This window comes from Microcebus murinus, chromosome 1 (assembly GCF_040939455.1).
Source record: "Microcebus murinus isolate Inina chromosome 1, M.murinus_Inina_mat1.0, whole genome shotgun sequence".
NCBI lineage: Eukaryota > Metazoa > Chordata > Mammalia > Primates > Cheirogaleidae > Microcebus > Microcebus murinus.
In genome coordinates, this window is record NC_134104.1 from 45,314,070 (window position 1) to 45,327,828 (window position 13,759).

At 37.5% G+C, this 13,759-nt stretch overlaps 2 protein-coding genes across 3 annotated transcripts in view; one reads left to right on the forward strand and one right to left on the reverse strand.

Moving 5' to 3' along the window:
* FILIP1L (filamin A interacting protein 1 like) overlaps nt 1-7,980 on the reverse strand; it is a 269,373-nt gene extending 261,393 nt beyond the window's left edge. The window contains exon 1 of the mRNA XM_012743068.2: nt 7,598-7,980. The gene's annotated coding sequence lies outside the window, so the exon portion shown is untranslated. The remainder of the gene's footprint in view (nt 1-7,597) is intronic.
* Nucleotides 1-13,759, forward strand: part of CMSS1 (cms1 ribosomal small subunit homolog) — a 345,956-nt gene that overhangs the window by 271,941 nt on the left and 60,256 nt on the right. The window lies entirely within an intron of this gene.

Sequence of the window (13,759 nt, forward strand, 5' to 3'; positions counted from 1 at the left end):
GAAAATTAATATGATAACAGAAGTGTGCTAAAGTAAACTATAAAAAGAATGTTTTCTAGTCAGGGTAAAGGGTAGAAATGCAAAAAACCCCATTAAAATGGTGACTGGCATTTTGCCACCAACATGTATCTGATCTAACTCTGAAAGCATAAATCCTTGTGGATTTTGTGACACAGCCAAGAGATATAAATTTGTAGCTATTAGTTCAAACCGAACTACTGTTTTAGTGCCACAAGTACAGGTGAAAATCTTTATGTTCTTCCATATTGTTTTTTAAAAATCCTTGTTTTATATACAGATTAGTTCCACTAGACCTAGGTGGACCTTTCAGGTTCTCTTTTCAACTGAATATTACCTTGTACAAATGAACTATCCAGATGTACACAGGGATATAATAATAGAATTCGGTGCCTAAAAAACTAGATTATTTAGGTCATGATTGCAGTTTTATGATACCATCTGGGAAAATGACTAAGTGCATGTGGATTTTAAGTAAACTGAAGTTTTTCTTTCTTTGGTGGGCATTATGGCCTCTTTTGACATTTTGTTGGTAGTAGAGTTTCTGGTCACTTTGCTCACTTGGAAAGCAATGGATCCACAACTGTGTCATGATATGAACTGAAGCTTTCCTTCCACACATTTGGCAGGTATTTAATGCATTGGTATCGTCTTTCTGAAACCTGAGCTAACCTCTGAACGATAGGCTATAGTAAAACTTACTATTTTCTGTGTATAAATGCTGTCTTTCCAAATTAGGAAAGAACAAATGAAATCCTGTTGGAAGTTCACTGTTTTAAAAGTAGTAATTTAATGCTCTACTGTTAACATTCTCCCTAGGTAGTGTTACATAAATAATTACTGCTAGACAGGAAGAGGCATTTCCCATTCTGGAATAATTTGCACATGTTTAGGAATTTCATTGTCTCCTCAGAATCCTCAGGGCTGTGGGGCAATAAATTATCACTTGTTTTAGAGTATGGAACTTCCATTATATGATTTAAATTTTATAGTAGAAGAGAGCAAGAGAATGGCAAAAAAAAAAATAAATAGTTACTTAGGGCCGGAGACCTTCAGAGAAGGGAAAAGGATATTTCTACTTCTTTAACATCAGTTAAGGAAATTTCTGGTTTACTTTTTTTTTTTTTTTTGAGACAGAGTCTCGCTTTGTTGTCCAGGCTAGAGTGAGTGCCGTGGCGTCAGCCTAGCTCACAGCAACCTCAAACTCCTAGGCTCGAGTGATCCTTCTGCCTCAGCCTCCCGGGTAGCTGGGACTACAGGCATGCACCACCATGCCCGGCTAATTTTTTTTTAATATATATATCAGTTGGCCAATTAATTTCTTTCTATTTATAGTAGAGACGGGGTCTCGCTCTTGCTCAGGCTGGTTTTGAACTCCTGACCTTGAGCAATCCGCCCGCCTCGGCCTCCCAAGAGCTAGGATTACAGGCGTGAGCCACAGCGCCTGGCCTCTGGTTTACTTTTAATAATCAGCTTTCTGGGGGTTTTCTTAATGCCCAAACTATGAAATTTGGCATCTTAAATTTATACCTGTCTGTGAGTATGTAGTGTCTAGAGCAGTGATTCTTAACTTAGACTCCCAGACAAAACACATCACTTAAATTCCAGTTCCTTTGATTTGTAGATGACATTTCTAGCTCAAGCCTTCTTAATTTGGTTCAGGGAATCCAAGGTTTTGTGTTCGTGTATATTCTATGTCTTGTAGTGCTATCAACTTCTCAGAAGAGACTGGCATATCATGCTTTTAAGACTAATTTTTTTAGACCCAATCTGTACCACCATGGTGGAAGTTTTCTGTATTAATAATAATAGCTCCTGACTGTTGAACACCTTGTGCCACTAACTGTGCTTAATACCTTATATTTCTCATTTATTGCTCCCATCAAAGGGAAGTACAATTATTATCTCCATTTTATGTTTGAGGAAACCTGAAACTTTAAGAGGTTAAGTAACTTGTGGAAAAACAGAGAGAACTGGAATTAGAAGCCAGTGATGCCATCTGAAAAAGTCCATGCCCTGAGGTATTATGCATTATGGTGACAAACACAATCATTTGCTGATTTAGTTCTGACTTTTATTTTGTTTGGAATTCAAACAGCCCTCTCTCTGTTCTAATGATTGGCTTTGCTTCATATCTAGATGCTACTGTGTTATAATTACAAGATCAACATAAGATTGTAGGACTCAGGACAGTGCCTAGCACATCATTTGTCTGTTACATAAATAAGTAAACAAATGAACACATGTATGCCCCTTCAAACATGGCCTGAGTCTTCTTTTTTTGTGATATACCCCTATACTTAGCACAGTGGATAGTGGTGGTGGCTGTTGTTTTTGACAGACAGTGTGCATGCAAAAATGTCTGACTACTAAAATCAGATCATATTCCCCTGTAATTGTATATTTGTCAGAAGCCAACAACCTCTGGCTAATTTCTCAACATGACATTTGGAAAGCAGGTACTTGGAGTTTTTTTACATAGTTTTTTGCCTGATAGCTTTTTCATTAGACAATATAATTTTGACACTATTGCACAAGAACAGAGAGTTGAATTTCCTGGAGTAGGGCAGGTTGATTATTTTTAAATACCTTTAAAACAACAGGATATTTCTCTGTCTGCCCCTAACTTCCTCAGGACTCAATTCTTCATCTGTAAAACAAGGTGGGTAGACTATATCAATCATTTTTCAAGGGTTCTTTTTCCTTTGTATGTTTTAATATCCTAAAAAAAATTTTTTAATGAAAACCTGTGCAAAAACTCCACTACATTAACACGAAGCCAGAATAGGCTGCTTGAAGTTTGAAGTGGGAGGCTGTCAATACAGAGCCACACACAGGTTTAAGATATGTTTTACATACAATAAAATTCGCCCTTTGTATAATGCGTAATTCTGCAGATTTTGACAAACTCATACAGTCATGGAACCACCTTTATAATCAAGACATAAAGCAGTTCCATCACCCCAAAACATTCCCTCTCACAACTTTGTAGTCCCTCCCTCCCACAGCCCCAGCTGCTGGCAACCACTGCAGTGTTTTCTGTCCCTGTGGTCTTTCATTTTCCACAATGTCATATAAATGGACTCATTTAGTGTGTAGATTTTTGAGTCTGGGTTCTTTCATTTAGCATAATACAGTTGTGGTTCATCCATATTATGTGTGTGTCATTAGTATTGCTGAGTAATTCATTGTGTGTATATAGTTGGATTATCCATTCACCAGTTGAAGGGCATTTGGGTTGTTTACAGTTTTCGGCAATTATGAATGAAGCCACTATAAATATCATTATCCAATATTTACATCAGCTGTTAAATTAGATCAAAGAGCATCAAATTCAAGAGTCATTGAGGGAAGAGATAGGCACTGCAATCTATATCTGCAAATATGTTTCCTTTGTACACCGCCCACCCCAATCCAGGATGCAATTTTTAGTAACTTCTCTACCCGTACACTCTCTTCAAAATGTTGGTAACCATTTTTACTCTTGCTTAGAAGAGAAAGAGCCAGCCCCAAGATAAATCAAGTCATGGTAGGTTTGGGAAAATAATATTTTTGCATTAGTTGGAAGGAAATGCATTGGTTAGAAGGAAATGCAGTAAGTTTTGAAAATTTGAACTACTAACTGCACCTGCTTAGGATCTAAAACTGAAGTAGAAAACATAAGGCTAAACCCCACATGCTCCCTGATCAAATGCAAAGGTTCTTAAAATAGCCTTGTTTAAAGATGTTGGAGCAGCTGAAACATGGAGCTTCTATCCCTAGTCACAACCTGTCAGTTTAATATCATGGCTCAGAGGCAGCTGCCTCTCTTTCTGTTTCAGAGCCAGAAGCAGCAGCTCTAAGGAAAAGCAAGGAAGCAGCTTTATCCACTTTGCTATCCTCCCATGAATTCCAAGTCCTAGTTAGATAATTGTCCCTAGAGCCATCATGAAGTCCATGTCATCCATTTCAAACCACAAACAGGAGAGAAAAGTGGCTAAAAGCCTCCAAAAAGTTATAACAAACTTTAAATAGGTACATAAATTCCAAGGAGAATGTAAAAAAAGAAGTGAAGTTTTGTGTATTTGATTGGTCATAGCTAAAAATAGAATTAGATATGTGTGAGTTTGCTCTCAAAATCCATCAGAAAGCCCCTCTTCATTCACTCAAGACTGTTTTGCTCAGCTCTGTGTAGCTCTTGGTTAGCTATGCTTGCCATTTTTCCATGTATAGTAGTTTTTCTCCCTTACCCATGATAAACGGCTTTTCCACAAGGGCCCACTATGCTTCCACCAGAAGCAAGATCACTTGGTCTGATCTGATGTGACAGTGTTTTATGTTGCTAGCTAGTGACACTAGTCAGGAGTTTAAAATTCCAATTGCATTTACATGTAGGTGATTATACTAATATACTATATAGTGTTCCTGGCCTAAACAGCCACCAAAATTTTTAAAATCATGAAAGAAGTAATAATGTTTTCTTTTTTATTCTTACCACTCAGAATATTTTTTTTATTTCATTACAGTGGTATTAAGAGTAAGTTCAGAGTTCATCAGCCTAGTTCCCCATATTCTACTTCATTATTCTACCCAAAAGAAGGGGGAAAGGCAATAGCTTATATTTCTTTTAGCAACTAAACTGATTTTTGAAGGTCCAGAGGGAAGAACAGGAAGGGACCTAGAAGGGAAATGGAGGCAGGAAGAGGACTGAGGAGAACCTGTATCAGCATGGTTTCCAGTTGGCTAATTCCACTTTCAAATTTCCACTTTCAGAATTTTTCTAGTCCTTTATTTAAGAAATTACTCTATGAGGTTGTATATTAGAAAATTAGCTGGGCTAGTCCTTTTAACTTCTAGAACTTAGTTTGTCCATCTGCTGAACAGAGAATGATGATACCTGCCTTTCCTAGTACATAAGATCAAGAGATTGATATGCAAGTTCTGTGAACAATGTAAAACACCTCCTAGGAGTAAAATGACACTGTTGTGATTAATGCCATTATAAAAAGTGTTCTCAAATAAGATGAGAAGTACAGAACTGATGTTCTTTCAATGTGGGCCCCAGTGATTGTATCAGACAGATTAGACAGAAACATCTTGAACCTCTGTCAGATTTGAACCCTAGATTTCTAAGAGGCTATAGTACAGATTTTCCTCTAATGTCTTCCTTAGGGACATCCTGTGTGGCCCAATCCAGAATATGCAGGCAGTATCAGTATGTGAGCTTTTTGTTTAACATCTATCTGTAGCTTGCACCGAAATGTCAGCATCCCTCAAAGAAGGCTCAGGTATTTGCACTAGAATGTATATGATGTTGAATTCGTCTCTGGAAGTATTCCCATATCTTGCAGACACTGCATAACCCTTTTTAAAGTAGGATAAAAATGTCCTAGTTCTTAATTCTTCCCTTAATCAGGAATGAGGGAGAAAATACTTACTATGGCAAATAACATGCACAATACCCAGGTTCAAATCACTAGTAATTGGACTTTCTGTGCAGATTCCTATACCCAAGGCATATGGAGACCTTATTTGTCTCATTCCACTGTTATATTCCCAGTAACCTGCACAGGGCTTAGCATAGAGCAGGCACTCTAAAATAGCTGATGAATGAATGAACAAATGAGAAAACTAAAGCTCTTTACTGTAAAAGTGTTCCCCCTGATTATAATGAAATAAAAATTTATTCTGTGCTTGGCAATAAAATGGTTATTAAATGCTTATAGTCACCAGTCCTGTCCTAAGGAAATAAAAGCAACTAACATTTTTCCTTTAAATGTTTTTTAATGCAACATAGTAGGGAGATGAAGCATGTTTTTCTTTGGTAACGAAAATTTTCTTTTACGTTAAGACAAAGAATAATATGGACTGTATTCTGAAGGAAAAAATACAGGCCCATTACTTTTGCTTTTTCCCCATTGTTGGACCAGCACAACTCTTGGCAAATTACAATGTCAATCTCCCACAGTAGTGCTCTATCAAAGGCACCACCATCTGAAGCCACAATAAAATATCTTCATCTCCAGTGACCGTGCTACCACCTCTTCTTGACTAAATTTTTTTACTTCAATAAAGTTAAAGCAAAAAAGAAAAGTACACATAAACTTCAATAGAAACTATAAATTCTAAAAATAAATTTGCCCTCCCTTTCTTAATAATGAGTACTTTCTTTTGCTCCGGGGTTTTTACAGAGGATTTTTACTTTGGCTATCTTAAGAACTCAAACCCCACATTGGAAAACTATGTAGAAAATTCTCATCAGAGTAGAATCATCTTAATTACTCTTACTACTTAATTAAGTAGAAATAGCCCATGAAAATTATGATTGTCTTTAGAAATCTTCAATAACAATCAGCTCTTACAGTATTTATGCTAATTTTTAATTAAGCATGATGAGGGTTTCATAAAAGCGTCTACTGATAACTGTAGGGAAATATTTACCAGGAATATTTGTTTTGGGGATACAGCAGCTTGATAAATTGGAAAGTGTCATCATAGAAAATGCATTTTTAGCTGTAGCTAGAGGAACATTGTCATAATACAAATGAGTGTTCTCCAGTATTACACTGCACCAGCCCTCCTTTGTGCCAATCTAATGTACATGTGGAATATGGTGTGTAGCTAAACAGTGTATACATTGCACCCCTTCTAATCCTTCCTGATACTCGCACACATGTTGAAAAACAAAGATGTGATCATCAGTTGTTATGAAGAGAAAAAAAGATGAATGAATATATCATGAACATTTTAACTAAACACACATCTATACAAAACCAGGTAGCCACCTTAAACATTAAATAATACGCCCATTGAGCAAGTACAGGGAGCAGAACTTTCCGTGGTATTGTTTGGCTTCAGTCTGGCATTATTTCCCAATTACAAGATATAATGTGTCCACAGATATACAGTTGTATGTTCTTTCGGGTGAGTTACATAACAAGCTCTTGACAGGTATCTCCCAAGACCTTCCAAAAACCCTACCTCAAAAACCTGCTTCTAAAAAAAAAAAAACTGCTCTGTTTCCTAGCCCCCATTCATCGAATCTTAACATCAAAGAAATGTGAACAAAGTAAAGAAAAAAGAATACAATTTAATCACCATTTTAAGATGCTGGTTTCTTCTACTAATCTTTCCATGAAAAGAAAATTCCCAGTCTCCAATCTAACCTCTCCAGTATACATCTCCATTTTCATCACATTGTGATGATTTTGAAACTATATATTGATCATTAACATTAGCTTACAAAACAGGCTATTAACAAGGAAAGTCATTTGTCCAAAACTACTTTTTTTTATTTTTGGCCATTTGTTTTATTCTTAAGAGGATAATAATTTAAAATTTCATTTCGGTTTTCTTTCATGCCTGCCAAGTTAACAAAATTTACCTGTCAGGATAGTTCTTCTATTTTGCAAGCAACTGTTACACCTTTTAGTCTAAAAGTCATCATCTGCCATAATCTCTTAATCACACCTGAGATTTACTGCATTCCCTTGCATTATTAACATCCAGAAGATCCTACCTCTGGAGAGCAGTGTTGGCAGTTCCCAGCAGTTAGATACCTAAAGTCTCGTCTCAGTGAGGATAGGGATGCTTAGCTTACCGTTCAGGTACCTTTGTTGATCACACCTGGTAGTCCTCTCTTCTCATCCCAGCCAAAATCCAACAGTGAAATCCAGGGACCAACAAAAATGTTTTCTTCTTCTCTTTTTGGACACCCTCTCAGTTTTTGTTTTGTGGGCTTCAAAGCCACGGACAGTTCTGCAAAGGAGAGGCAATGGGGAGCCCAACACTGACTGGGCCCAAACACTAAATATAACCCTCTTCCCTCTCCGGGCAGCGTCCTTCATACTCTGAAGACAGGTAACCTTGCCGAAACCCTTACCCCACAGCTTGCCAGTCTCCACGGAATAAAGGTTCTAACTGAACTGGGCTGCAGGATGAGGCGACCCAAAAGCCAGGAGCCATCTGCCCAGAGCAGACAAGTAGCGACAGGTACAGGCTCTGTGAGCACGTCTGTGTGTGTGTCTGTGTGTGTTTGCATGCCTGTGCCCAGCAGCTGCTCTCCAGATTAGAAGACACCACTCTTTGGCAGGCAACTCTGAAACACCCTCTTGGGTAATTTCAAATTCATGTGCACATCTTGGCTAAGAGCAGAAACCTCCGGGGCACAACCTGGGTCCCCTTCTATGCCGTGTTGCTACCCTAGATATGCTATGAACCACAACAGCAGCAGCAGCATCTTATGAACAGATGCCCAGATGGACATTAAATTGCACCTCATTTTGTACCCTGCAGCCACAAACTGATGCAAGCCTTGTTTGAGATTTAAGTAAGAAGGGCATGACCCCTTCTTTGACAGCCATAACCCACAGCACTGTAGACATTTGCTATTATTAACGCTGTGTTGAACTTTAACTTGAATGCCTGCCTGTTCCATTTATTATCACTGGAGACATAAAGGCAAAGTGCTGAGGAAACTCTAGAGCAACATCTAAATGTATGATGGTGTGTTTTTGTTATTGTTATTATTATTACTAAAGGTTTTGTTTTATATTATTCTAGTGTTAAGAGAAACCTTATAATTTAGATTGCTAAAATTTGAAGAATCTAATTTTCTCTAAGTGGTATCACTTGTTCATAGTGGGAGGTTGGGCAGGAGGGAGGAGTTTGTTCATTTATTCAACAAGTATGTATTTTGGCAACAATTAGGTACCAGGTCCTCTACCAGACATGCCTACCACTTGCCAAGTGCTCAATTTGTGCATTATGTTATTTAATCTTCACAGCATCCTTTTAAATTAGTCCTATTCCTGGTGATCAGATGAGAAAACCAAAGATAGAATAACTACAGACTCACAAATAATAGATACCAAACAGGGGATTCAAAATTGGATCTGAGTGACTCCAAAATCCATGCTCCTTATTTTTAATGTTTAACATCAAAATAATTTAAAACTTAGAAGATACAAGAATAATAAAGAATCCTCATATACTCTTCACTCAGGTTCTCCAATTTTTAACATTTCACTACCATTTGTTTTATCTGTCTGTTTCTCTCTCTCCCTCTGTGCACCTCTGTGTGTTTATTTGTGTGTGTATATATTTTTTCTGAATCAATTTATGTACAAACCTTTTATTTTGGTCCACAATTACATTTTGCATTTAGTTGCTGTGTCTGTACTCTCCTTCAGTCTTGAACTTATGTCATTGACATTTGTTCCTCAATTTAGGTTTGCATAATGTTTCCTCATTATAAGATTGAATTTGTGCATTTTTTGACAGGAATGACTCAAAAACAATGCTGTATTCTTCTTCATTACTGATATCAGGAGACACGTAAATAGAGTTGGTCTTATAACCAGCCGCACTTGGTTAAAGTGGAATTTGCCAGATTTGTCCACTATAAAGTTAGGGATTTTTCCCTTTGCAATAAATATTGGGGAAGGGTGGGGATACTTTGAGACTATGTAAATATATTGCTCCAAAATAAACTTTCTATTGAGGAAGAGCTTTCCCTTGTCCCAATTGTTTTTTTTTTTTAGACAAAGTCTTGATCTGTTGCCTGGGCTCGAGTGCCATGGCGTCAGCCCAGCTCACAGCTACCTCAAACTTCTGGGTTCAAGCGATCCTCCTGCCTCAGCCTTCCAAGTAGCTGGGACTATAGGCATGCGCCACCATGCCCGGCTAATTTTTTCTATATAAATGTTTAGTTGTCTGGCTAATTTCTTTCTATTTTTAGTAGAGACGGGGTCTCTCGCTCTGGCTCAAGCTGGTCTCGAACTCCTGACCTCTAGCAGTCCTCCTGCCTTGGCCTCTAAGAGTGCTAGGATTAACAGGCCTGAGCCACCATGCCCAGCCCCCATTTATTTTTGTATTATTTATTTATATCAATATGAACTCATAGATTCCTATTTTATTCAATGAATTGTTATCCATTAATATTATTATTTATTTTGATGCTCAAATGATCTCCAGTTTGATCAGTGGGGACCCCTTCAAGCTGGTTCTTGTCTCCTTTTGACAGGTCCTCATTGTTTTCTAAGGACTTTCTTATATTTTGGCACAAGAAATTGTTCCATGAGCATTCTGTACTTTCTCTACCCATGTCTGTAATTGGCCACATCTTCAAGAAGACCTGGACTCATTATGGAAAATGGTATTTAGAAACCAAGATCTAGCCAGGCATGATGGCTCACACCTATAATCCTAGGACTTTGGGAGGCTGATGCAGGAGGATTGCTGGAGGCCAGGAGTTCAAGACCAGCCTGAGCAAGAGGGAGACACCATCTCTACAAAAATAGAAAAATCAGCTGGATGTAGTGGCGTGCACCTCTACTTCCAGCTACTCGGGAGTCTGAGGCAGGAGCATCCCTTGAGCCCAGGAATTTGAGGTTGCAGTGAGCTATGATGATGCCACTGCACACTAGCCTAAGCAACAGGCTCAAAAAAAAAGAAAGAAACCAAGATCTAGGGATTGGTTTTGCCCATGGTACCAGGTGTGCTCATTGCTTCTTGGCCCTCTCAGACAGCAGGCTTGGAAACATACACACACACATACATGGAGCTATATCTATGTGTCTATGCATATTAAATATCAGTATATCATATCAGTATGATATGATATCTCCAGTTCTGATGTAACACCATAGAGGCAATGATTGCTTCTACCCTTTCTATAAATCTGAAACTTCCTTCTGCAGCTTTATCCTCAAACTGGGTAATTGATTTGTTCATTATGTATAACCCTTACTGATTGCCCTGTGTATAACCAATCTTCTGACCCTGCTGGCTGCTCCATTGTCCTTTAATCTTTTTGACCCCATCAGCCCTGGTCCCTCAAGGAAAAGGAAAGGATGTAACTAATATTTTTTAAATAAAAAAGAAAGAGAAAGGATGAGGATAAGAGTTCTGTGCTCTTTCTATACCACAAGGTATCTGTATCTTCAAGGCAAGGTAGGTATTGGAAATCATCATGCAATCTCTGCAAAGATGTCATGCAATGTCTGTGATGATGTCTTAAGAAACAATTTAAAAGTTTATAATGACTGAGGGAAGAATGCAAATATTCACTTACATAATTAATTGAGTGTTTACTATGTGTGAGGCACATTGTGAAAGACAGATATGGCCCTTGCCCTTGTGAATTTTTAATCTAGTGGATTATTTGTATTATAGTTACTATTTATTACATCACATTTGGTGGCAGCACTAAATTAAGCATTATTAAGCTCTTTATTTGCATTATTTAATTTTAATTGAGACAGAAACATTATTTAATTTTAATTGAGACAGAAACTCTCTCAGAGAAATTGAATTTTTTTCTCACTTTACAAATGAAGGAACTGAGGCTTTGAAAGATTAAATAACCTTTCCAACATCACAGAGCTAGTTACTGGGAGAACTGGGATTTGCATTTAGTTTGGTTTGGTTTCAGAGGTCCAGCTCTAAACACAGGGCTGTATGAGAACTGATAGGGTGGAATTATCATGGGGGATTCCAGAAGGAATCTTGATTTATCAGATCTTCAATGTAAACTCTTCTATAGAACTGTGCTATCCAGTACATTAACTGCTAGCCACATATGGCTATTAAGTCCATAAAATATGGCTACTTTGAATTGAAATATGCTGTAATTGTGAAATACACAGATTTTAAAGATCTTAGAAAACAATGTAAAATATCTCATTAATAATTTTTTTCCAGCATATTGTGAGGGTATAAATGTTAAGGTTATGTGTTTTGCCCTTGCCTCCCCTCCCCCCTCGAATCAGAGGTTCAAGCATGTCCAGCCCCCAGTTGGTGTGCATAGCATTCATTATGTATGTATATACCCATCCCCTCCCCCCCCACATGGCCAACACCCTATAAATGTTATTCCTATATGTCCACTTATGTGTTGATCAGTTAATACCAATTTGGTGAATACATGTGGTGCTTATTTTTCCATTCTTGAGACAATTCACTTAATAGAATGGGTTCCAGCTCTATCTCATTAGTAATTTTTATATTGATTACAGGTTGAAATGATAATACTTTGGATATATTGGGTTAAATAGATACACTATTTTTTTTTTACCTTCTCAATAGCCAAAATCTGGAAACAACCCAAATGTCTATTGGTGGATAGATAAGCAAAATGCAGTATATACATACAATGGAGTATTACTCAGGCTTAAAAAGGAATAAAATTCTGATACATGCTACAATAGGGATGAACCATGAAGGCATGTTAAGTGAAATGAGTTAGGCAAAGGACAAATACTGTTATGATTCCACTTACGCGAGGTACCTAGAATTGCCAACTTCATAAAAACAGAGAATAGGGTTATCAAGGGCTGTGGGGAGGGAAGAATGAGGAGTATTGTTTAATGGGTACAGAGTTTCATTTGAGGATGATGGAAAAGTTCTGGGTATCAATAGTGGTGATGGTTGCAATACCAATGTAATTGTACTTAATGCCTCTGAATGATACACTCAAAAAGGGTTAGACTATGTTCTGTATTTGTACCACAATTTTTAAAAATTTTACCATTTCTTTTTGCTTTTTAATGTGGCTACTAGAAACTTTAACATAACATGCATGGCTATACTGTATCTGTAGATAATATTGCTATAATATTGTATTAATATAGAAAACTAAATTATATATCAAACTCTTCCCTTTTCAATGGCATATTTAAGATATTCTAAAATATGGGATGGGCCTAAATTAGACTTTTCACATCCTGATCAGTCAGCTTTGAAAAAGTTAAAGAAGGACAGCTTTTTACTTAAAATTATATTGCTTACATGGACTTTCAAAATATAATTAACTTTATAAAACAATAGCCACTTATTGTTTTAATAGTTCTTCATTTTGTAGTTGCACAGTATCCGTGGAGCCTCTATTCAAGCACTAACATAATTGTCTCTGCTTGTGTATATCCCAAAATATAATTATCATAAAATGCCATCTCGGTTTAAGCTTCCTTGGGCCCTGAATTGATATTAGTCCATCAATTAAATTTCAAAAATTGAGCTCCAAGGACAGATACTTTTCCCCTTCCTGTGGCCTTCCTGTCACCATATCTTCTGAAAATGGGTATCTGGATGGGGAGGAATGAGGGAATGTATTGGGCTGACTTGTAGGTATGTTCCTACTGAATTCTGAAGGAATTGGGAGTCCATGTTACATAAGCCGAACAGATTCCCTAAAGATGTCATAGTCCCTCCTACTCAGCTAACCAGGCAACCAAGTAAAGAAGGGAAATAATCAAGAAAGTTACTTCTAATCTTTTGGTGCTCATTTTTTCATTGACTCTCTGCGGTTCAGTTTCTTCCTTTGTGAAGGTTTGATGCTGAAAAAGATAATATCTTAGTTCCCTTTTAGCACTAACATTCTGAGCCTGCAAATTGATGACTTCAATATAATACAGGAAAGCCTAATCCTGTGCTTTTTCTCTAGATTTTTACAAATAGTTATTATTACCACGGATGTCTGCAAAGTGTTGAGAGAGGTATATAGTGCTAATTCTGGAAAACATGGTGTGGTTTCAATTAATTTGTCCATTTTTTTGTTTCTATGAATTGTAAAAAAAAAGTGGGTTCTTGGTAGCAGAGCTGCATCATAGGACATCAGTGTCCCGCAGGTGTGCCTTCTTTTTCTTGCCCCAGATCACATCCTTCCCACTGTCCCCTCTGTAGCCCAGGTGGATTGTGTGACCTTTATAGAGCCCCCCAGGCACCCAGAGCTTAACTGCACTTTACCCTCAGTCCCACATTA